The sequence below is a fragment of the Hesperophylax consimilis genome, chromosome 23 (assembly GCF_061612785.1).
Source record: "Hesperophylax consimilis isolate HC1 chromosome 23, BYU_Hcon_1.0, whole genome shotgun sequence".
Taxonomy (NCBI): domain Eukaryota; kingdom Metazoa; phylum Arthropoda; class Insecta; order Trichoptera; family Limnephilidae; genus Hesperophylax; species Hesperophylax consimilis.
The window spans coordinates 9,085,191-9,110,351 of record NC_142858.1 but is presented as its reverse complement, the minus strand read 5'-3'; positions in this window follow the sequence as shown (position 1 = coordinate 9,110,351).

The window sequence follows — 25,161 nt, the reverse complement described above, 5'->3', positions numbered from 1 at the left end:
AAAAAAGTTTTACCACAAAATCGACTTCGAATGTAATGTATATTCGCAAGTTTTCCGTTTGTACTATGAGTTTCCGGACGCCGTGCATAAACGTTTTCACAGGAGATTTCAAGGATTGCGCGAGACTTATATTTCTTGAAGTGAACACCCGAATCTCATTGTAATTAGTCCATTTTGGGGCATCCAGGGCTATATTTTTAAAATTATATAATATTTTTAATTGGTAGTTGGATGCATTCGTATGTTTATTTCAGCCTTAATGTTGACCTGAAAATTTCATGTTCGTGCCCTTGCAAACAAATCTAACAAGGAATTAAATAAAGACACGTGACTTCGCCTTAAATAAGAAAGCGTCCTTCTCAAAGCCCCATTCTCGGTATTGACTGAAAACGTACGTGACGTTTCTCTGATCGGATGAATTACAAACATGCAGCCGGGGAATCCCCAACCACACATCTACAGTGGTCACCAGCTTCCTTGATTAGGTTTTAGCCAGACTTACTTGCCTATGATTAAGTCCCAAGGTGGATTTGTAATTTTTTAAATGATTTTTTATGAGAACATTCCCAAAGCAACCAAAGGGTTTAGGAAAAGATTTATAATAAGGAAGAGTTATGTAGGGGAGGACCTATCTATTTTGATCTGTTTACTCAAATTAACAAAACAAAATTAGAAAATAAATACATAGGTACTATGAAAAGGTTCGAGAGTGATTTGTTATGCTTATATCAATGTTTGACACCCCTGGTTTGTTAATGCTTGTTAACTTTCATGTTTCTGCGGCGTGTATGAATTTGTTTTCAACATATGATTTATTGTCATATTTCTCGTTCGGTTTTACCAATTCGGCGTATTAACAATTTTGCTAACTAATATTCTGATACGTCTACCTACAACCGGTTTCGGTTCAGCTTGAAACTTAATAAATTCATATATTGTATATTTACGCACTTATTCATTAAAGTGGTACACATCGCAAAATTATTTTATTTTATTTAAATTATATTAATGTCTAACTGCAAAGTGATTACTTCTCATGAAAGAATAAATCGTATTGAAACTAAAACGAGGCCGGCTAGTAACTACAGCCTACTTAAATTACATTCCGAAATTGTTTTTTGATTGCAAACCATCGTAAATCGATTTTGCTTCACTGCTTCATAGATAACACGATATTCACAAATTGTACTCAGAATTGATTTTTTTATTTACAGACGTCGTGTTTATTTGCAATGTTTGACGCAATCTATTTTAAATCAAAAACTATTAATATCGCATTTGAATTCAAAGAGAATGTGCATAAACGATATTTTTACAATAACGCGACCTCCAACCGCTTTGTGTTTTTTTTATTATTTTCACGGGAAATGAGGCAACATCCCTTTGAAATTATTTCTAAAATCAATCATTCAACGTTTTAAATAAAATTAACAACCAGTTATTAGAACTTTATAAAATGTGGTTTGAGTGCAGTGTGTTAAAAGTGAATAATCGACAATTTTTCTAAAAAATATTCGAAATTCGCTCGCGTTGAACTTTGGACGAGTACGCCAGTAGAGGTACGTCAGATGTTTTCAACGGAATTCTCGGAAACTCTGAAGGCTTTAGCAAGTGTTTCGCTAAGCCCAGGGTAATTTACTATCCCGACCGTCGCTTTTTATTGCGGGCACAATGCACCACTTCAACAATCACAGAAATAAATGATGTACTCGCCAACCTTCACAGCGGTGCTGCCAATGTCTGTTATCTATGTAATGAAATTGTGTCAGCTCTTATTTAGCATCAGTCACATACCTGGACGGATGACGAACCTCGTGCTGGTACTGTTGGTAGACGCGGTGGACTTTGTCGCTGCTAGTCCAGTTTCTTCACCACCTAGGATTCTGGCTGCAGAGTCTCCATCTTCTATCTTCGTCGAACGTCACAGCGGTGCTGCCAAGGTCTGGTATCTGTAAGAGGATATTGTGTCAGCGCTTTATTAGCAGCAGACACATACCTGGACGAATGACGAACCTCGTGCTGGCACTGTTGGTGGACGCGGTGGACTCTTTCGCTGCAGCAGCTGGTTCAGTTTCTTCACCACCTAGGATGGTTGCTGCAGAGTCTCCATCTTCTATCTTCGTGTCACCTGTTCCTGTACTTCATTTTATGTAACTTAACTTCATATATTTTTTGTAATAATGTAAAGCGCCTCTGAGGTGATATCCCACAAAAGTGGCGCTATAAAAATTGTCCAATAAATACATAAACTTGTACAAATATTTTTTTGTAAATTAATTAATAATATTATTAAATATAAAAAAATATTTTATTAAAATGCAGTTTTAGAAATGAAACTTAATATTTAATAAACGTTCGTTTTCAAGCATAAAAATATTCATATTCCGTTTATATCCTTTATTTCGTTTAGTCCATAACCGCTGTGCGATTTTAAACTCGATCTGTCCAAACACCTTCTTTATTTTGAACATTTTCCTTTCCAAAAGCATATTTTTTTTATTTCTCTTTTTTTTATCTCTTAAGCATACCTTAGTAAGTAGGTATGCTTAAATAATGCACAGTACTGATGTCTGCAAATTAAGCACCATTGTGACATAAATATATAATATATTATATACTCAAGTGGTTTCATTGTTTAGAGCAGAGATCATATGAGTATCAAACTAGTTAAACCGTAGTAGAAAATAGGCGCAGATGGTGTAAATTCGTATGCATGCAACGTTCAGCAAATAGAGCCGGTCTCATCAGAGAAAGGAATAACCAATATTCACGATCATTTAAAGCTCCGTCTCTCTTTTGGGCTCACGGCAGGGCTGGCACAAAACTACGTACGTCAAATAAATAAAAAAAAAACTGTTTTTATTTAAATTATTTAGTTCAATTAGTTTATTTTTTGTGACACACCAGAGACTTCGTGATCAATATCTATAGTGTGCATAAAATGACTCGACCGCTTTTCATCTTTTCTCGTTTTTATAACAAGGGTATCATCTCTAAGACGGTAGTTTTGCCATACCAGACCAGAGTCTCCCGTAATCGATATTAATGCTATTGATTTAAGATTTTCACGGCCAAAAGTATTTTTGTTATTTGTTTTTGAGGTGTTATGCCATGTTGCGCTAACTCCTTCTTTAGCCAACGTTTCGGACAGCATTGCAGTGTCCATCATCAGGGCAGATGTGTTGGAGCTGGCAACACGGTATCACAACCTCATACATAAGCTCACATTTTAACACAACCTCAAATAATACATCTGCCCTGATGATGGACACTGCAATGCTGTCCGAAACGTTGGCTAAAGGAGTTAGCGCAACACGGCATAACACCCCAAAAACAAATAACAAAAAAAAACATAAAAAGATATTTATGCTCTTCATAAAATGAATCGATCGTTTTTATATTTTATCGCTTTTATATTAAGAGTCTCCTTAAAAAGATTATTCGCATAGAATCTTTCAAACATAACACAGTGTGCAGTTAGTATGAAGAAAAATACTCAAATACTACAAGTGAAGAGTTACCAAAATGAATAAATATTGTGTATGAAAAGATTTACTAGCTTGACATGGCTAATATTGTAGTCGTTGAAAGTTGGTTTGTTCGTTCGTTAGTTCCTGTTAGTTCGTCTGCAAAGTCAAATGTGTTAAGTTATGTATTGTGCACAGTACATAATCTGGTTGTCAAAAAAACTTTGCATTACGGAATGGTAGGTTCACCCACCTTTGGTTAATCGGAAGGGATAATAGGTATTTAAATTACTTCGAGTACAATTCACGTTGCACAGTGCAGATGAAAACAAAACTACTACCCACGCTCTCTGTCGATGTTGCTATCGTTACGAGAAAAGGGCAAATTCGCATAACATATTTGTTTCATAATTATGTGCCGACAGGGCAAGATAGAACCCGTGAGATGTAGTAATTTTATGTTTATGAAATTAATTATTTCATATTAAGCGCACTAACTAAATAATTGAACGAAAATTTCTTATGCTAAAAACGGGACAATTTCATCTCCGATATTGTATCAGGACCACCTCCATGAGGAAATAGCAGAAGTTCTTACCACTCGGAAGTGTATCTGTAGGTGTCATACTTTAGAAAGTTTTGACAAAAAACGTCAACTGTGCTGAAACTAAGAGCAGAGTTCCACTACGCGTCAACGACAACACTTAGGGTGAAAACATAGCCAACGAATTTAGAGACGTCTTTTCTTTAGCGATGAACAAGGAGAAACGAGAAATGCATCCACCTGACAAGAAGGAACTGAAATGCTTGTGGTTTCTTAGATTAAATACCTAGGTTATTCTTTAACTCTTAACAAGATGCCAAACAAAAGGTCTGCAACCAAATGAGTCTTCCGACGACCCCATGAATTTTTCTGTCTTATGGGCTTTTAAACTATAGAAATCCCAATTATTAATAGTAACTTATGTATTTGCGCAGGAATACGTAAAATACTAAAACGATATGTCAAGTATTTAAGCTAATATAAGGAGTATAATAATTTTGGGTACTACCTACTCCCCCACTTGGCTGCGGGATGGTTAAAGAAGATATTTTTTTTTTTTTTTTTTTTAAAAAGAAAGACAAACATTCCCGGGTTACGAATAACCCAACAATGTTTGAAAATCTCCTACTACCACCACAGAAAGCCGAAAATGTTGCTTGTATTGTGATGGAGGACTTAGCCAGACGAGGAATCGAACACGCGACGCTCGGGTGAGACCCAAGCGCTATGCCCACTCAACCACTGACCGGTCATATGAAGAGGATGTGGAAAGACAAAAAAGAGTCGTTGAAATATTGGCCCGAATTCTCTCATGGCGGCTCTACCATCATAGCGACGATGTCAGAAAAGTAAGTTTAAGACATACTGCACTGCCCTGTACACATCTGAGCTAATATGTGCTACAATAATGCCTACAAGCAATTGCTGCAACTTTCAAGGTTCTGCAGTGTTTCTACGATTTTCACCGAATGGAAGGTGCACTCATTCCCTCACCTTTACTTCGCCATCGACTGTTCTACTATTGTCGATGACTCATCATCGTGCTGCATCTAAATGTCTACCTCCTTGATTGACGATCCTAATAGATTATAATAATGATATTTTAAATTGCATTATGCCAATAAATGTTTTTCATTTTAATTTTATTTTTATTTTTGCACAATTTTTTTGGATTTAGATAATGTATATCATATATTATCAAGTGAGATTGGGTGTACGCTATACACCCAGTTTCGCTGGAATAAAAACTTTAGTAAAATAAAATAAGATTTTTTTCAAACGTTTAGTGGAATAAGGTACTAAGAATACTCGTATTAAGAATCTGTAGACCCCCAGGCTAAACCTGTGGTGAGGGCCCCGATGTGTCTGGGGGTAATCCATATTTGACAGTTAGGAAAACGGTGGGTTTACTTAAAGCCTGAAAATCAATTCGTAAAAAGTTTTTTTACTATAATACTATATATTAATCTACTTATCTATTTTTAATTTAATGAAAATAAATAACTACACAAATATTGACATAAAATAAAATATTTGTAATCTAGACTGTCTCGGCATAGGATATCCCTAGTAAGACAGGCACAAAATGTCTATTAAAACGTTTAAAAAAAATAGGTTTATCTATATAAATGGTTTCCAAAAAAACTTATATTAAACAAAAATAAAAATATAATAATTATTATTATAATATATATTATTATATTATTATTATTATATCTCATTATGAATTATGAATCTAAGTAAGAATCGTGGCTCCCTTATCAGGCACAAGAGCTCCTCTTTTCTGATAAGGTATACATGACCATATATGAACCTTAATATTATATTTTGCAAAATATGTATGTATTAATGTAACCCATATGATGTATATTAAAAAAATAAAAAAAAAAAAAAAAATAATATATATATATATATTTTTTTATAAACAACCATGTTAACAAAAAACGCAAAGTTGGGAATATCGCCTCTTCAGAAAAATGCTATTTTTCATTTTCTTCGTTATCTGTTTGAAACTCTTAGTAAAAAGCCTTAAAATGAATCAATTCCAAATAATCGTCCAAGTCTGTATGTTTATAATAAGTTGTAAGCTGGTGCAATTATCTCTTCAAAAGTTAGTTCATTTAACTTGTTGAGAAATCAATTTGTGGTGCGGGCTCCTCTGTGGTGCGGGCAGCTTAGTGGAGTGGGCCCCTTTGTGGTGCGAACTCCGTTGGCTGCAGCCTTGATAGCCTGCGCGTAAAGGCGGCCCTGAGTGGAACTGTAAGGAGTTCCTGCTTGGTGCAAGGTTCCAGAACTATGAAACTCTAAGAAAGGATATCTTCAATTTCAATTCAAGCAAAATAATCTTATGGCAGTTGTGATTTTCCGATTGTCTCTATTCATCGTACACCCAAACCGTTCAGTTTGATATATTCTATATCAAATTCGTAACCGCACTACATCCCAGGGTGGGAATAGGCCTTCTCCACAAAACTATTATTAAAAAATAAGAATATTTAATATACTCCGTCGGTTACGGGGATCACCTTTTATTCTCCGTCCTTCCCTAGTCCTCCACCCAACCTCTAGCTAATCTAATTCTTTAGCCACCTCTTCCTAGGCCTGCCTCTAAGGTAGTTGTCACCGGGACACTCACTTAGTCATAATATTAATTTTGTAGCGTAGGTCGAATTTTACCACCTTCGAAAATCTATTTTCAATTTTTTTATAATTTATATTTTCAAGTACGTCTTTTTTTACAATAAAGCAATGAAAGTTGGTAAAAACATTTATTTGTTTTAAATAATCGTCAGATTAATTATTTAACATCCTTTTTTTGTGGCATAAATTAATATATTAATTTACAATAGAAGACAATTTTTTACGCAATTTATTTTTTTTAAATACATAACATATCACACATTTTAATTTACAATATTATACTGCAATACATTTTAATTTATAATATTATAGCATACTACACAGTAGTATGCATGTCGGCATTTTGCAATTATCGCTGGAGATTCATTCATACCCTGCTAGCGCTCGAGACCAAGTGTTGCCTATGATATCTCAAAGAGGTAAATCAACCGATGTTTTTGGCCCATATTTCGAGCATTAATGTTAACTCTATCTATGTACCTCAATGAACAGAGTAAAACGATACGATTTGTTGTAAATATTCAAGTGATCAAATCATAATTAATTAATTCGAGATAATTACTTCCTAACAATTCGGTTATTATTTCTAATATTATATGATTAGTTTTTCCATTCTTTCAGTTCTAGTGCTCTGTGTGATGGCGGGCGTAGGTACTTCCGCCGAAGATTTGATTATTCCCGCGGTGTTTTCGGCAGGCTGTAATGACTGGCGACGTTTCGGTAATTCTAGAATATTACCTACCACAATTTTCTAGACCAGCTTCTAACCATTTTGGAAATATTATTAGTGATTCAAAAAATATTATATCATTAAAATTACGTAATCAAATAAAAAAAAATTATTTCGTTCAAAATCGTGCCGGTCAAAACAATAAGATGTGGATTATATTTAAAATGTATTTTCAGCCATTTCCTGGGGGTTAAAGTAGTGTGTCTTGATTCTTGATAAAGAATTTTTAACAAAAATAATGTTAGTGTTTACTAACATAATTCATACTTTGTATGGCAAAAGTCACATTATCAATGTCAAACGTGGTTGGTTAAATTTATTTGAAATTGGTTTTTCGCATATTTGAAATTACGCAATTACTATAGAAAATAAATAAAATTTAAATACAGTACGTAAGTTCCATCTTAATATGTAAAAATCACATGTCAGTGTATTCGTACGCCCAACTGATTTCAATAAAAAAAATTTAATGTGTTTGGTATAGTTTTGGACCCGATAGGTGGTGCTGTTGTCGAGTACTAAAAAAATAATTTTTTCATCTTTTTTTTTCAGATTTCTCATCCAAAAATACATGCAACAACAAATTTAACTTTCCTGCATAGAAGGCGGTCTGTTTCAGGACAACGTCTTATATTATAAAATGCATTTCAAATAGTTGAGTTAAATTCTAACTAGTTTCCAATCTTTATATATAAAAATTTAGCCTGCGTATGTTTGAGATGGCAAACTCGAAAAGTAGTCCAAGGATATCGTTGAAAATTTCAAAGTTTATTCTTATTAGTACCAGGAGTGCTTATAATAGTAAAATAAGTCGGGGACGCCCGAGGGATACTTAACGCTTAATCTCCGCACCGTTATGAGATACAGAGTCGAATTAAAGTTGATGTAAAGTAGTTTTTTAACAGGAATATTGTGGTATACAGTGTTGAAGTCGGAAGCGCCCGAGAAAGTCATTACCAATAAAGAAGCATTGCGGGGAATCCACCAGTATTATATAAATTTAAATACATAATATAGCATGCACACTGCAAAGTGGTAAGTGCCCTCGGTTACACCAGTATGTGAGAACCATCGACGAGTGGCTCAAAAAGTTCTTTGTGACCAGATCTTAATGCTTAAGCACTTGAAATATTTAATCTGTTGTTTCTTGTCTTTCAAATAGTTGTCTCTCACAAGAGCGATGGTAGCTGTAATTTCATCTTCCGTGGACTTGGACCACCACACACAATAGAAATGCTGCTTGAAATATCTTTAGATATTTTCTGATATTTTGGTTTCACAGATATGAAAAAAAACAGGTATCTCCCAAGCATTATCTTACTCTTCCCTATTATTTTTCTCACTTCTGTCAGCCTCACAACATTCCCTGAGCAAGATATCATGTCTGACGCATTTTGCCTCTACCTCCAGGTCACTTTTGACCATTACCTACAGGTCACTTTTAAACTCTACCTTCAGGTCACTTTTGACTTTTACCCTCAGTTTTCTCACTTATCAGAAATGAAAAAATAGTTACTTCCCAACCATCATCTCACCTTTCTCTCTTTCTTCATTCACTTATTTTAACCTCACAGCACTCCCCAAGTGAAACATGATTTTAAAAGCTAAAAACAATAATATATATTTGATCATATAAAAAACAACGTTAATGTTGACGCAACTATTAATCTTCCATTAACATTATCCTCGCAATTTCTCCCATCCTATTTTACCTACAAGTACCTGTCATTATCACGTTTTTGTGTGACATTATACAACAATAAAAGTAAATGTCAAACCAGTTTATTGATGAAGCCGGTTTGATGAACATCTCTTTGTTATCAGTGCTGTTATTGATATCAACTCAGGGTAGAAGCCTGTGCAGTGAATATATTCGGTTCCCTCAGTGTCTTTCGTATCCAACCTGGATGTTATGGAAGCTTGTGTGTGAAATAAATCATATCTCCAGTGAAACCAGCAATCAACATCTTTGAAGAACATCAAAGGGGTAGGTCGGATTCCTTCCTTGATCCATGTTCACCATCTCCAACCATAGTTATGTCAACTCCAAAGTTCACAATTATTTTTTACAGTCCACTCTTGCTTTGCCTATTGCGATCACAGTTAACTTTAGTGTAACGTATCTTGTTTTTGAGCCTCTCGGTAAAATTGGCGAAAATGAGATACGTTTCTTTGACCCTAAGGCCATGATATGAATGACGACTGGATATTTATTTCCAAAGTAGCCTCGGGTGAGAATAATGGGAGGCTTAAAATAAAATATTTTAGCTACACTTGGAGTATCCAATCCTCTCGGAATTTATAAAATTATGCGCGGGCTGTTTTCCTTATCAAACTTAATTTTGAAATACAAACTTTTAATTATTATTTTTACCCAGCCAGGCTATTACATGGATTTTAAGAACAGAAGAAGAACAGAACCAGTGAGCTATCGAAAATAATACACAATTTGTTTAAAGCGTGAAATAACAGTACACTGAATTTTAAATAATATTGGTAAAACATGTACAGTTACATAAAATAATATAAAAAAACTAGAACAATACTACTTATAAGACAAATCACTAAAACGACATTACCAACGTAACTATAATATAAAGGATTCACTAAAGTGCTGGTATAGCCTCCCTCCACTCCCTGCTCCATGTCCCAATAGGGGATGACATAGTACTTATGGCTCCAGGTAGTTGGAACTCTTTGGCGGAGTCAACAAAAAAACAAATGCTAAGCATTGAGGGAAACGAAAATGATAAAGGATAAATTATTTTGTTGAATTTTGAATAGACGCCTTCGCAGTAGATTTTTTGCAATATATAATGTGTTCCATTTCCAGCCGCCCCGCTTTAGATTTATTCGAGGAAATGAAGCTAAAAACTAAACAATCAGATGCATGATCTGGTTTAAATAATATTGACAAAACATGTACAGTTACATAAAATAATATTAAAAAACTAGAACAATACTACTTATAAGACAAATCATAAAAACTACATTACCAACGTTACTATAATTTGTAGGGTTTAATAAAGTGCTGGTATAGAATGCGCTTAGTTCTATAAATTTCCTAGATCATGCATCCGATTGTTTAGTGAGTGTGTCTGATAGCTGGTTGTGTATGTATTGCAGAATAATATTACATTTTGTTTTTTATTCCTAGTCAGCACATGGACATTAATAGTGGCAGCGAGGGCAGATCCGTCTATTAATTTGTCAATGACTCTGTGTAACACAACCATGTCTAACATAATTCTCCTGTCAGACAGCGTTATTAGATGCAATTGATTCATTAAACTTACATAATGTATTCAATTTGAATTTTGAGGTTAAAAATTATGTACCTAAGAAATTTGTGCTGAACTCTTTTCGTATTTTGTTAGAGTGAACTTTGTACAAAGTGGACCAAATAGGTGAATAATTATATTCCAGTCGACTTCTAACTAATGAAAGAAACAAGATTCTCATACAATCTACAGACCTAAAATCAGTTATAGTTCTGCAAAGTAAGCCAAGCATCTTTAATGATCATCTATCAACATATATCTTTTAACATAGAAGAAAAAAGTAAAAAGCTTAGTTATATAATACTTGAGCATGAAATTTAACAAACCGGAAACTACCTCGTTCTCTTATTTATTCTGAGATTATTGTGACTCGATATAACAGGATAACCGGAGGAACTTATTACCTCATCTGCCATTCAATGATATTGAATTTCTAATGGTCATCTTCAGTCGTGTTACTTGCACATACTGACAAATGGATAGAAGTGTATTGTGTTCCCAAAGTAAGCTCAAAATGTCTTTAAGTACAGAGTTACATTGGTGTACGAATGATGTCATCGTTTTTATCATTAATTTACGAGTCAGTCTTTTTTATTTGTTGAGCTCAGATTCTATTTTGTAATAGCTTCATTTTTGTAACTGTTTCCATAAGATCATTACTTCGATTTGAAGTTGACACTGTATAGCTAAATCAATGAATCAACTCAGATTCGTCAATTGATTAATTCCGGCTATATTTATGATACTCTTATCTGTAACAACTTTGTAGGCACAGTGGATTAATTTATAGGAAACTTTGTAAAGAGATCATTTTTTGTGATTTGTAATACTTTGAATTAGAAACTAAATAATAAAAAGACTGACCCTCACAAGAAGAAATCCAAACCAACACAAATCACCACATCAATGGAGTATAAATAGTACATTTCTTTTTTTGCAATTTATGCTGAAGCAAAACGAAAACGTACAGCTGTCACTTGAATTTATCTTTGTAATTACGAATACACAATTGATTACATTACTTCCACAAAACATTTAACCCCAACAAATCTACAACCTTTTCTAACCCATACTCGCTTTCCCTGTTTAAATGTGATTCCCTTCAATAATCCACCTGTCAAAACCAACTTCTTTGTTTTGCGCAGGAATCTTTTAAAAGGGAACACATTAAATAGTGCGAAAAATCTACTGCGACGGCGTCTATTCAAAATTCAACAAAATAATTTATCTTATCATTTTTGTTTACCTCAATGTTTGCATTTGTTTATTTTTTAACTCCGCCCAAGAGTTCCAACTGCCTGTAGCCAGAAGTAATATCGCATACCCTATTTTGGTACCGCGTGTGGCTGAAGGGAGTAGGGAGTGGAGGGAAGTGGGGAAAGGGACGATTTTAAAGTATATTATTATTCTTATAGACAAAAAACACGACTAAAATCGTTTCAAGCAACCAACAAATTGATTATAAATGACGGTCGATTACTAGGGTGATATTGATAGTATCAGGACAGATATATAGATACTCTTAGTACACCTACCAGAGCCCTCGATAAAGGTCTAATCGACAATCTAAATAATTGGTATTGTGTTCCTGAGCACAACTGCAGATTGCCAACGAACGAACAAACAGCAGTTCACTTTGATTAAATTAGTCCATGTGTTTGTTTTTTCGTTGGCTACTATATAGGCTATACTCTCAGTATCGCCTGCCAAAATCCAAATAATGTAGAAACAATATTATATTATTAATAAATTTTATTTTACAATCAAATTTTATTTTATTAGGAACAAAATAATCAATATCTAATTTCCACTGCCGGGTTCCGAACCTGTGACCTGTGGGTCCGGGCTAGTTATTCTATTGCAATTCTATGAAGGTCATAATTTTTTTTTATTACCTTAAGAAAGTTTTTGTATTATCAAAATATTGAATAAATTTAGTCGAAATGTCTGCTGATGCCTCGTACGGTTCCCCGTTGCATAGTCTAATTTCCATCGCACCCAATCCTACTGGAAATGGCGTGAATTTTGATTCGGCATTATTGAAGTTTCGCTGCAATTCTCTGCCCGTTTGGTAACGGGAGACCAATGTTATAATAAAATACCTTCTCTTAATCCCGCATTTCATGTGTTATATACAACCACCTAAGTGGTACCCATGTGCACTCGGGGACAAATCTATCGCGCTGTACAATTAATAGGACACATGTAAATGTAAATGGGATGTGTGTAAATATGAATTGTGTGTACATGCCTATGTACACACAATGTGTGCATATATATGTATTTTAAAAAAAAATAACAATAAGACGCATAATAGAAGAAATTATATTGCAGGGGAGAAGTGACGGGTAAAATTCGGTTTATGGGAGTCACTCGAATAACCGAAATTGAACTCGATTTAGACTAATTTAGGGCTAAGGAATCCGAATCTGTAAGAATTAGGTGGGGGTCGGCACTATTAACTGAGTTATAGGGTCTTGAAATTTTGTACGCGATACATAGAAACCATGTTTTATTTATCAACTATGACATAAGAAAATCAAATTAATGACTCTTTAATACTCTGACATTTCAGAAGTGCCAACCAAAAAATAAAAAGTGATTATTATTATATGGCAACACTTTTTATTTTTTGGTTGGCACTTCTGAAATGTCAGAGTATTAAAGAGTCATTAATTTGATTTTCTTATGTCATAGTTGATAAATAAAACATGGTTTCTATGTATCGCGTACAAAATTTCAAGACCCTATAACTCAGTTAATAGTGCCGACCCCCACCTAATTCTTACAGATTCGGATTCCCCAGCCCTAAATTAGTCTAAATCAAGTTCAATTTCGGTTATTCGAGTGACTCCCATAAACCGAATTTTTTCCGAAATGACAAGGAAAATTACCTCTGAAATTCCAAATATTGTTCAATATTGACAATTCTAATAAGAAATCATAGTAAATATTTTATGTGACTTTTTTTACTTCAAAGAAGGAATTACACAACTCCAAATAGTCATTATCTCAATGACAATTCTTTTTTCAAATCTCTTCAGCCAGGTAGGACCATAATATTTTGAAAAAATTCTACAACAATTTAGAATTTGGAAAAAGAATATTAACTCAACAAATAAAATGGCCACCATCTTAAAACGGTCGAGTTAAAATAAGACTTCACTACACTCATACACTTTATATAAGCTTTTTTTACTTCAAATGAGAAATATCGTATTTGTCCAAAAAAATACTTTCTCGATGTATCTCTACTAATACTTTTTTCAAACTTTCTTCAAACATAAATGACGAAATTCAAAATGGTCGAGGTAAAATAAGACTTCGCTACACTCAGTCAATATTAATCCAATCAAATGTATTCACAATATTGTTAGATCACTGATCATAATGGTCATCAGAATTTACTCTTTTCGCTTGTAGTTGATAACAGTGGCGGCTCGTGACTTTTGGGTGTTCAAGAGTGCTAATATTGCGAAAATGGCATTCTTAATGTTGTTGTAGCTGAAAAAGACGTTTTATTTTTTTTCGAAAATTCAATTTTTTGTAGATTTTCAGGAAATTTCAGTTTGGCCGTGCGCCGCACGAGGTCATGAAAATCTTCATACAAAAAAACTAATTTTCTAACAAAATCGTTTTCCAGCATCAACAACATCAATAATGATTTTTTGTAATATTAGCACTCTAAAAGTCACCAGCTGCCACTGGTTGATAGCGTAGTGGATAGAACGCTCGACTAATAATCGAAATGGGCTGAGTTGATTCGCGTCGAAAAATGAGTTTTCGCTTGATGTATCTACCATAACTCTCAGGGCTTATAAATTCTTCTTCAAATACTTTTTAACGGGCTTACAGGCTATGTCATCTCTGGGGTTGTTTACCAGGGTTTTTTGTGAAATGAGCCTAGGTCTTAGAGATGGATAAAACAAAATAAGTTGTCTGGCATTTCGCCTTTTATAGTAGGTAGGTAGGTACACCGGACAACCGTAACTACTGTAAGGACCACTCTCCAGGTATTTTACTATCATGGCCCTGTACAGTCACAGGCGATTATTTCAATAGACAATACGATTTTTAAATATAAAGTACCTATGTATATTGATTTATGTACCTTTAACAAACAACTTGTCTCGGTACACTAACCAAGCTAAGTTATCAAACATTATGTTGGTATAGCGCGAAGCTAGAAAGTAGCTTTTGTAGTCGTAGCATAATTTAAAATTATTGCAGGAAACAAAAATCGAATTCGATTACGGGTACATTTGTTTTAAGAAAGACAAACATGCCCGGGTCACGAATAACCTGACAACATTTGAAAATCTCCTACTACCACTACAGTAAGCGGAGAATGTTCCTTGTTTTGTGATGGAGGAGTTAGCGATCCGATAAATTGAACACACTACGCCTGAGTGGGAACCAAACACGATCCCAACTCAGCCACTTACCGGCCAATAAAAATAAAATAATTTTATTAATTTTAATGTTGTATCCTGAAGATTATTGTGCTAAGCGAAATCGGTCGGTCATAACAAATTAAATCAATATAATTTCGTGGTCTTGAACAAAGGAATTGTTTTATTTTAATAAATATGTCAAACCACAAAGTGATTGTTAAATACCAAAACATTTATCAGTTTAAACCGCTATGAAAATCAAAAGCACTCACGATGAAAATGTTTCCACTGGAAAATACCTATAACGCTGAAGATGATTTATAAATTAATAAAATGGTATGCGATATAATATCTTGTTTAAAAATAAGTACTGCTTTTAAAACATGATATGCGACTTAAATTTTAAGCCACCTGTTCGTGACTGATATTATAATCCGAGATTTGTTTGTATGAAGGTAATAATATATATATATGTTTTTTTTAATCATAAACGAGCATAGCGATAAGCCTTGATAATTTAAAATGGGATGTGTGGTGTACAATTTAATCAAAAATAATAATATAATTCTAAGCCACCATTTCAACGATGATTCTATTGACATAAACTTATAATTTAAAATCTGTGAAATGAGTTTTGTTTTGAGTGTAGGCAATATTATATAGTAGCGTTATGGCGGTGACATGTGCAATTGTGCAGTCGTCCCTCAAAAACAGATGCGCACATTGTCAGTTGTGGGTGGGAGTGGGTGTGGGTACGAAGTTCTGGGTGGTGGGTACTTGGTTCTGGGTGTTTGGTACAGGCAAGGTTCGTAGAAACTATATACTTAAAAATGTTCGCTCATTTAGGCACTTTTCGGCAAAAGATACATCGGACCGCTCAAAAACTCGTGCCGTAGCTCCAGTTAATCCAGTTGGAGTTAAAAAAACAAAAATCTCTTTTCACCAGGTAATAATGTTATTTATTGGTAAACCTAAGTTATTTTTCTCACACTAATTTTTGTACATACGAGTCACATTAAAATTGATAAAATGTTGTTTTTTACACAAAATGTTGCTTTTAACAATTTGGTATACATTAGTGAATGGTAATAAGAGTCGGGGATGCCCGAGGAATATTTAAGGCGTTATTTTTGTACTATAATAATATACGCAATCGAATAAAAGTTGGTATCATTCAATTTTTTAACAGTAACAGTGTGGTACACATTAGCTAGTGGTAGAAATAGGAGATGTCCGAGGAAGACTTAACGCATTATCTCTGCACTGGAATGATAACAGAATCAAATTAAAATCGATATAAGTTAATTCCCAGTTAGACTCTAGAATAATTCTCCACTAACCGGGAATTGTAATTACTTATCTAAGATTTTTATGTATTATTTTACTATATTGTATCTTCTTTTATTAAAATAAAATTAAAAAAATAAAAATAATAATTTATAATTATAATTAGATCTGTCAAAAGAATTTATATATAAAAATTCAAAAAACAGTCATTTTAAATACATGTTGGATTATGAAAGATTTTTTAAATATTTATATTGAGGGATCAGTAGGATTTATAGGTCCAATTGGAAATTATACCGAGTCGAACCCTCTGATATGAAAATATTTGGAGTCGGTGGGTTATTTTCCCTTTTGATCTCTGGTGATTTGACGTGTTGTTTTTGTATTTATTATGCTTATAATGCACTTGCATAATGTGGATTGACTATATGATCATTTGTGGAAAAGTGTGTGGAAGGGTTTAGTTTTTCCTGTGAGGAAGATTTAATCCGGACATCTTCTTCTTCTTCTTCGATGGCGCTACAGCCCATATCGAGCTTTGACCTCCTGCAACAGTCGCCTCCAACTCCTCCTGTCCTCAGCGGCTGACTTCCAGTTTGTCACCTGGAGAAACTGTGCTGCATCCCCTCTTACCTCATCTTCCCACCTCAGTCTGGGTCTTCCCACTTTTCTCTTTCCACCTGGGTGACCAGTCAGAATTCTTTTTGGGACGCGTGTATCCGGCATTCTCTGTACATGCCCAGCCCATCTCAGCCTGAGGAGTCTCATGTGTGCAGAGATGCTAGGGGCCTTATATATATCGTACAATTCTATATTGTGCCGGATACGCCACTGTTCGCCCTCTTTCACGGGTCCACATATTCTTCTCAGCACCTTTCTTTCAAAAGTATCCAGCATTTCAGCCATCTTTACCGTCAGTGTCAGCGCCTCACATCCATATGCCAATACAGTTCTTACAATGGTCTTATATATGGTTATTTTGGTTTTTCTGTGGACACTACGTGACTTAAACACTGGCAGCAAAGAGAAGTATGTTTTGTTGGCTGCTGTGATTCTCCTTCTGATTTCTGCTGGATCCTCATTGTTCTCTGTCAGGCTGGAGCCCAGGTAGGTGAATTGATCGACCACTTCATATGAGTAGTTGTCTTTAAATAGTGCACTACTTCTTCTTCTGTGTGAGGGGTTTCTGCTCTGTACCATCATTTTTGTTTTGTCACCATTAACTCGCAGTCCTACTTCCCGCGCCGCTGTTTCTAAAGGGTCGAAGACCTCCTTAATGGCTGAAATTGATCTTCCGACAATGTTGATGTTAACCGCATATCCGACAACTTGACTGCTCTTGAAACAAATATTGGAACCAGTGTCTATTAGTGTTTTTCGTATTACATGTTCGAGCACAATGTTGAAGAGAGTGGGAGCCAGACTGTCCCCCTGTTTAAGTCCCTGTGATACTGTAAATTCTTCCGACAATTCTCCGTCTATTTTGACCTGACATCTTGAGTCTGACATTGTGGCTTTTATGAGCCTAACCAATTTAGGTGGAATCTGGAATTGTAGTAGTATGTCATATAGACACTCCCGATCTATGCTATCATATGCTTGCTTGAAATCAATGAATAGTTGGTGTATGTCTATGTCAAATTCCCAGCACTTTGCCAAGATCTGTCTGACGGTGAATAGTTGGTCTGTTGTGGATCTACCGGTGCGGAAGCCTGCCTGATACTCTCCCAGTAGGTTTTCTGCATATTTATCAATTCTTTGTTTCAGTATCATGGTGTAGATTTTATATGCTGTGCATAGAAGTGATATTCCTCTATGATTTTCGCATTTTAATTTGTCACCTTTCTTGTGAATTGGGCATATTATGCTTATTTGCCATTCCTCTGGGATTTTTTCCAGTGTCCATATTTTAGTTATTAAATTGAGTAGCAGATTTCTCAGATGCTCATTTCCATATTTGAACAACTCTGCCGGGAGGTTGTCTTTCCCAGGTGATTTGTTGTTTTTAAGTTTCTTTAGTGCAGCATTTATTTCTTGCATTGTTGGTAGATTCGCTGATTCTTCATTACTTGATTCAGTGGGGATGTTGGTAGGGTGACTTCTCAGGTCGCTATTAGGGTTGAGAAGTTTATAGAAGTAGTTTTTCCACACTGTTTTTATTCGTTCCTTATCTGATATAATTGATCCATCAGCGTCTTTGCATAGTGTTGTATTCGGTTTGAAACCCTTCTTGAAGAAGTTTACTCCCCTATATGCTTCTCTAGGATTATTATTGACAAAGTCCTGTTCCATTTTTAGCAGTATATCATTCAAGAATTTTCGTTTCTTTCCCCGTATCAGCTTATTCGTTTCTTTTCTCGCTTGTTCGTACGCCTGTCTTTTGTTTCTTGTTGACGTTTCCAAGTACTTCTTTCTGAGTATATTCTTTTCAGCTATCTTTCTTTCACACTCTTCATCAAACCACGGGTTCCTGGGCTGTCTGGGCATGTTTCCGACACTTGATTCCACTGCTCTTACAATTGCTTCTTTTATATCATTCCAATCTTTTTCGAGTGATTCTTGGGAGTTCTGCTCAGTGATCTGATCTGGTAGGCTATTTACAAGGGCGTTGTGATACTGCTCTTTGCCTTCTGGTGTTTTTAGAGCTTCCGTATTGATTTTTGGAATAGTTGGTGATTTTCGTGTCCTGTTGTTTGCAATTCGGCTCCTATAGGTGGCCACCACCATGTAGTGGTCTGAATCACAGTTGGCACCCCTATACGTCCTTACGTTTGTGATGCTCGTTGCCCCCCTTCTTTCTATCAGGACATGATCAATTTGGTTATGGTGTCTACCATCTGGCGACGTCCAGGTCCGTTTGTGTATGTCTTTTCTTGGGAATTGAGTCGAGGCCACTATTAGGTTTCTTGATTCTGCGAAATCAATCACTCGGGTTCCGTTATTATTAGCGTGCTTGTGTAGACTGTTCATTCCTGTAATGTGTTGGAGCAGAGGATCCTGTCCTATCTTGGCGTTAAAGTCCGGACATAAAGTCGGAAAATTGAAAAAAAAATAATAATGTAGTTTTTTAACAGTATCAATGTGATATGCAGTATTGAATGGTAAAAAAGACATGGACGCCATAGAAAGACATGGCGCGACCGAGTGAAACAAATATTTTTAAAAAGATCTTTTGTTTATATTTTTCTATTATGTCCACCTTAAAACTAGACCCAGTTTCAAGTACACTCGAATTCATAACCTCAAAACTTTACTCCAAACCATTCATAACCACCAACAACTGGGTTCACATCATAAATGTAGAAGAAACAATGAAAATATTCCTGGGATTTTTCTATTTTATTCCGAACATTAGTGTTAATGTAATAATTAGTATAATATAATATTACCAACGTTTTATAATATCATTTGCAAATGCATTCAGAGTTGCTTGACGCAACTTACATTACAGTAAATTCAAATCTCCTTGAAATGAACTTCATCGAGTACGTCACGACTTTCTAACCAACCACCGCTCTACCCTCTCAATGAGCGAACCTTTTTAAGTACATTAAATTTTCTACGAACCTTGGGTACTGTGTACTGAGTGCTCTGTACTGGGTACTCCGGAACGGCAATATCTGTCACTCGATGAATTTTCCCGCCATGGTATAATATGTACTGTAGTGTAAAATCAAAAAAATTGTAATATTTAATCATTGAAGACAGTATTAATGACTCTCAAACAAAATGTGTGAAACATAAAAGACTGGAAATCTTCTTTGCCGGAGAGGGGTCTGACCACTAAGCTAATTCGACCAAATTTACTTACGTAATTTTAGCTGTGTCATCAAGAAAATGTAAATAATGTTGATAGCTCTCAGTTAAAGTATGATTCAGTTAAGGTCAGGTCTGACCGCTAAGCTAATTCGACCATATCTACTTACGTAACTGTGTCATCAAGAAAATGTAAATAATGTTGATAGCTCTCAGTCAAAGTATGATTCAGTTAAGGTCAGGTCTGACCGCTAAGCTAATTCTACCATATCTACTTACGTCTAAACTGTGTCATCAAGAAAATGTAAATAATGTCGTTAGCTCTCATTCAAAGTATGATTCAGTTAAAAATGACGTAAGTTGACATGGTTTAATCAGCTCATTGGTTAAAAAATCGAATTTTCGAAAAAATAATATAGAATTGTTTTGCACCAAACAACATCAATAATGTCGAATTTTTCAAACTTAGCAAAAGTCACGAGCTGCCACTGCATAAAAGGTGGTTACTAATTGACGGAGCGAAATATAAGTCCTGTTTCAACTTTTTAACTGTTCTTTTTTTGAACTCTTAGAAATATGTTTACTCCTACAACACTAAAAACAGTATACTATACTCTCTGCCAATCCCTTTTAGCAAAGAGTATAGTATACTGTTTTACTCCTACAACACTAAAAACAGTATACTATACTCTCTGCTAATCCCTTTTAGCAGAGAGTATAGTATACTGTTTTACTCCTACAACACTAAAAACAGTATACTATACTCTCTGCCAATCCCTTTTAGCGTACGGTATCATCATTTGGGGTGGCTGTGCCAAAAATAATTATAGATCCTCTACAATAAGCAAAATAAATAGCATCACGTGTTATCAACCAGCGACCGAAAATATATTCCTTCATTCGATCTTAATCGAGTTTGGTGTCTTAAATATACATCAACTCCATTTAAAATATATGCACATTTTTTGCTCAAATACAAGAACAAAAAAACATCACCAGAACTATAACCAACGACACTACAATGTACCTTAACTTCATACTACATCAGCACAAAGAGAATTCATCTGCCTAATTAAAGAAATATTCAACCTTCTCCCCGACAACTATACCGAAACCCAACTCTATTCTTTCAAAACACAAATAACGCAATTGATCTTTACATCTGCATTAGATTTCAATCATAACACCCATATACAGGATGTCCGGGGGTTGAGTGCCCTTCGGGGGGTGATTCTACAAGTAAAAAACTTTTTTATAAAGTTATTCATGTTTTTACTTTTACTATCATGTAGAATCACCTCCCGAAGTTAGCGCACTTTTCTCCAGCACACCTGTATTCTACACTCTAAGCACCTAATCTCCATTCATACATCTCTCACATTCCTTTTCCAATTTTCTTGTAAAATTGTCATTTAAAATATTTATTAAAATATCTAAATCCGAATTGCATAATTGAAAAACAATTATTATATTCATATTATTAAAAACCTCAAACTGTAAACTTCACCCGCCATAACACAGGGATATCATAGAAATAATACTAAAAAATGTAACTACCGTACATTTTTTTGGCATGAAAAAAAAGTGAATTAAGGAAAAACCGAATTAAATTCCGTTTTTCGGTAAATTTTGTTTGAACGATCCGTTCCTTCCTTTTGAAAAAAGTGGCCGTTTTATTGGTTCAGTAAAGATTGTTTTTTCATTTATGAAATGGTCAGATTTATTTGGCTTTATTTTCATTTTTTTCACTATTATGGTACTTACCTGAAGAAATTAAAAAAAATAATATACTAGACAATTCGCATAGTTTCTTGTTTGAAATTTTTGAAAAAATGTTACATAAACTATAACGTTTTAGTAGGTAGGTATTTAAGTAGGTACCTACGTATAAATCTTATGATTTCAGAGGAACTTTTGGACTTGATTAATTAAATAAGAGAAAAAATAAAAACATACTTTTTGTACAAGAGGTCCACTGTGCACAGAACTACCTACTAGTATAAAACCATTGTTGGAAAATTAGTTATACCTTACTTGCACCAATTAGCTGTTATGAAAAATACATTCATATTCTCTGGTAGTCGGTAGTCCATAAACTTTAATTAAGTGTTCAGAAATGTATGTTGTATCCATTTTAATAAATATTGTAGATAAATGATGGAGGATGCTGTGTGGAGGGTCTTTTTTAAAGGAAAGGAAGGAGAGGAAATTCTGGGAAGGTAAAATGTATGAGGGTCGGGTAGGAATCTATTGACCAGTGTGTCTAGGAGTGACGGGCGTATGAAAACATCCCTCCCACTGCGACGTAAGGCGATGGAACGAGATACAGTTGCAGAGGTCAAAGGTTCCCCGAACCAGCCACTCCCGATCTGGCCCGCCACGCAGCTGGTGGGCAGGCGCATCCTGAACACACCTCACCTGATGAACCCGGGCACCCCTGCTAAATCACCAAACGTAGCGAACCACTTGCGGTGACCTATGACATAATAATATCATCTGTGTTTCAATCAAAGGTTACTTTATTTGAACCTCCAATCTCACTTCAATACTTAGGACGGGTTGTTTCGGAGAATTTGAACAATTCATCAAATTTCAACGTTCATTTTCGGGTTCTGTGAAAGACTTATTCAAGTTGTGTTTTTATATCATTGTAGGCTAGTTGCTTCACAAAACTGAAATAAAAACAGAACTTGAAAAAATCTTTCACAGAACTTGAAAATGAACGTTGAAATTTGATGAATTGTTCAGATTCTCCGAAACAACCCGTCCTTAATAATATACGTTCACCCGTTATCTAGTTATGTTATGTTAGTATAAATTTTGTCCTCATGAAGGAATAACCTGGATAACTTTGAAGTTACAGCTACATTAAAATATATTAAATTATCTGTTGCCCTAAAAAATTCCACCTTATGTGTAGATGTTGCGTCCTTTCCAAAAAATATGTATATAATATTACCTTTGTTCGAAACACAGTCGCTATTATAATACCCCAACTCTTTTGACGTCCAAGTGCTGACTTCTTACAAAAATCCATTACGAATATCGTCTTAATTTTTGGAAGATAACTCAAAACATTGTCACCGTTCTTTTCTGTATGTGTAGACCCACAAAGATATATCTTCTTATTTTTCTATAAATATGAAACTGGTTTATGGAATAGAATTTCTTGAATAAAACGTGTTATAAACTTTTTTGTGTCTTACCTTAAATGTGCTGTAAGCTTTTAAAATCCACAAAATAAAATTAATTAATTTTTCTCATAGTGGAAAGGATAACGAATGAGATGTGGTTGGGAATTCACCATCGAGAAATACAAGGAGATTAAACATACTCCCTCGGTGTTCTAGCCCGCTGGCTCACGCCATCAGCCATTCTAAGAGCTTACTGAGGTCAACTACGCTCTGTTTTAAACTTTAAAGCAGGCCTGCCCACTATTTCCTCTTTGTGTCCAACTTTGTATTTATCACTTTCCATTTGATGCCAGCTTTACCCTCGGAGCACAGAGTTGAGTGAGTTTGGTCTTTGGAATCAGTTCGATGGATAGGTTTGGTTTTGCGCAATAATTATATCATCCCTAGTTTAAGGCAGTAACGAGTAAAATAAGTATTTTTTAAGTAATGAAATACATGACCTATTACAAAATTTACAAAAAAAATAAATAGTCATGACCTTTACAGTAAAATAAATTAAACATATATATGCATGCAAACTATCATATTATTTTATCATCGGCTTCCTTGAAGAGCGTTTTCGGAGATCCAAAACACGACTCAGAAAAAAAGTCTTACAAAATATTGGCGGTAGATAACGGATAGTAGCATTACAAAATCGGAAAAAAAATTTCGGCCTTATATTAAAGTTTTGGAGTGCTTTATTTCGTTGTCTAGACTTTCTGCGGAATTTGTTCTTCGAAATATTCTGTTTATTGGAAACTTTAAATATAGTCAATGTATTGCATTACAGCGGAGGTATGATTTTATCTCAAAACCACATTTTTAAATATGTTGTTTTTTTTATCAAAGGGAGCGACCGCGGCGTTACTGGGGCACCTTATTTGACAAGCCATCTCTATCTAGACTTAATACATTTATAATATAATACATTTAACAGGAAAAAAATGGTCAACATTGACCACCGAAGAGCGCACATTGAAATAGTCAAACCATGCGCAGAAAATTAAAGTTCTTTAGGTAAGGCAAAAGTTTGCAGCGCTGTCCATTGTGGGACTTTTCTGCAGAGGATCTGAATATTCGTTCTAAAACGAGTCACCTGGCGTAGGGACGCCAAAATTAAATAAGGTGGGTAAATTATAACACATCTGTAAAAGTTTCCAGAGTAACAAAATATTTAATTTTGGAAACAAGCCCGAATTTTCATTTTCCCGGTTTGGGACATGTAGTTAACTTTTTTCACAGCCAGCAATTTGCGCGTTATTGTAATAGGGACTAGCAATTCTTAAGTACGTTTTGTTTTCGAGGTCCGAATGGTGATATTACAATGCGTGTTCCCTGTATACGGTGGTTGTGCGGAACTCTTTCGTACGCAATTGTGCGGGGGGTTGCGGTAATGCGGATGCGATATAGACTAAGACAAATAAAAACGAATTGAATTGCCTTAGTGTTTTGCAAGAGGAAAATGAGTAGGAAAGGCCAAAAGACTTACCCCGGTCTCGTTCTCCTTAAACCGCTGGTTCTGCTCTCTTATCAGTTTGCATACAATTAACATTAACACTTAACACAAAACAAAACAAGACAGTGAAATTCACTGCGGCGGGTAAAAACGTTTCACTGGACGATGTGTGCTCCAAAATAGTCACGGCCGAGTTCAACATATGCGGGTTTCAATATGACACGAAATGTTCGCGGGTAAGATGCAACGATAACAACTGATAACAATACTCCTTGTCTCTGGGCCCGGATCAAGGAAAGGGGACAAGGGGCAAAGGGGGGGTGAAGGGTACACATTTAAGGCTATTCAATTTTAAACCTCACGCGCAACTATACGGTGAGATTCATTTATCGACAAATCTCTGAAAGTGGCATTGTTACGCCGCCTCCCG